We start from the raw sequence: 2,069 nt of genomic DNA on the forward strand, positions 1-2,069 counted from the left end.
CGCTCGGGCCTGGGGGGAAAGCCGGGGCCCGGGCCGGCGCCTGGGAGGGGGGCGCGAGGGGACGGCGCGCGGGGACCCCAGCCCGGAGGCGGCCCGAGCCCGCCGAGAGTCGCTGCGCCCCCGTTCGTGCCCCAAATGCTGATTTCCGAGTGAGGACGACTTCCCCCTCCGCCTCCTGTGACAAGTGTCACCGCGGGCAAGGGGCAGTGCGTGCGGTGCCGGCCTGCGCCCCCCGCCCCCAGTGCAAGGGCGAGGACCGAGCGGGTAGGAAGTGGCGGCCAGAGTCCCCCGCCCAGGCTCGTGCAGCTCCCCCCCCCCAGGCTCGTCCAGCTCCAGCCTGGCTGCCCCCGCGTGGGCGTCGGGCCAGCATGGGGTGTGGCCGGCTCCATCCCCTGGCCCCTCTTGCGCCGGGGTCCAGCTCCCTGCCACCCCCCAGCATCAAGTTGTCAGTGGCGGGGCAGGTGGGGGTGGCTTGGGGAGAGGGAGGCTCAGTGTGCCCCTCCCCCAGGCGCAGTCCCCAGGGACGCTGACTCCCACAGTGGGCACAGGCAGGTGCCAGCCCCAGGCAGGTCGCCGGCCTCGTCCCCTTTCTGGCCCAGGAGGCAGCCTGGCTTCCTTGGCCTGGCCCCTTCTCATCCCTGTAGTGCTCTGGGCAGCTCCCCACCGCGCAGACCCCCTCCAGTCTGCACTGGCAGGCTCTGGGAGCTGACAGCAGGGACTCCCCACTTCCTGGGGGTGCACAGCCCGGGTTACTGCCAGGCCCGAGTCCTCCCTGCTGCGTTATCTGGCTCTGGTGTCTCTTATCGCCCTCTGCCTTACTCTGTAGTCACTGTGTGCTGGCTTATCTTCCCGGGGCCTGTGAGCTCCGGGTGGAGTCTGACTCAGCGTCCCGCCGAGTGCCAGGAGCATGAGCCCCTCTGAGACTCTCCTGGGGACCGTGGCCTATGTGGCTCCTGGCTGTCGCTGGTCAGCGATTTCTCTTCCGGTGAGGCTGGTGTGGTGGGGCTGAATCCCTGCCGCCTCCCACTGCGGAGCCCGGAGCTGCTCTAGGCAGGGACCTGCGGAGGGGAGGCGTGGGCAGTGCATCCTCCACCCTGCTGGTGGCCGGTGGCCGGGCTGCTTCCCTGGTGGTGAGTGTTGGTTCAGCCCTTCTGCCCTCCCAGCTGCAACTGCCTGGAGGTTGTCCGGAGAGAATCCAAGCGAGGCTCCTGGTTCCCTGTAAGGGGCTGTTTGAGCTCCCTGGGAGCTCTGGAGGCAGGTGGTCCTCCTTACAAGGCCATGGGGCCTGGGCTCTGGCTGCCTTTCCTGCCTGCATCCACCCTCTGAGCCCCAGCTCTCCAGGCTCCTGGAGGTTTTCGCAGGCCAGGGCTCCCCGACCCGTGCGCCTGCTAGGCTGTTGGCCGGTCCCACCTAGGTGAGCCTTGCCTGGCGGAGCCAACGCCCTCCACCTGCGCGGATCCCCGTGGCCACGTGCAATGGCAGCTCTGTTCGCTCGCGGGGTCTCCCTCTGGACCGCGGGCTGGGGCTGTGGGTGCCCTGGGTGCCGTGTGCGGTAGCCACTCAGGAACGCCTCCACTGGGCGAGGCTAGAGAGGCTCAGCCTCGAGGATCTCTGAGGCCGGCCCAGTCAGAGTCGGGGCTCGGACCTGCTGACTGGTCAGGCCTTGCCCTCCTCCCAGCCCGGAGGCCTCCGTGCCATCCCTCGAGTTTCCAACTTGGCCTTCGGAAGCGCCAGTCACGGTGGACATGGTTATTTGTGGGGACCGGAAGAGGAAGCGCCTGGTGCTCCAAGATCAGGATTGCTGTCTGGAAGGGTGCTGGGCGGCGGCGCGTCAGTGGGAGGACAGCGGTGTCCCAGCCATAGCCGAGGCCGCTGGTCTGAAGTGGGCGGCTGGAAGCTTGCCCACAGGGCTCAGCCTCGTGTAGCCGGCTCCGCAGCCACCCCAAGCCTGCTCAGTGGGGCATCCTGCCTCTCCTGCAGCTTCTCTGCGGGCCATTTGATTGCTGTTCCTTATGCTTTTCCGCAAACCGGGGGGCTTTCTCCTTTGACTGTGAGGAGGAAAACGAGGA

Source organism: Tupaia chinensis, unplaced genomic scaffold, assembly GCF_000334495.1.
Source record: "Tupaia chinensis unplaced genomic scaffold, TupChi_1.0 Scaffold000258_1, whole genome shotgun sequence".
NCBI classification, from domain to species: domain Eukaryota; kingdom Metazoa; phylum Chordata; class Mammalia; order Scandentia; family Tupaiidae; genus Tupaia; species Tupaia belangeri.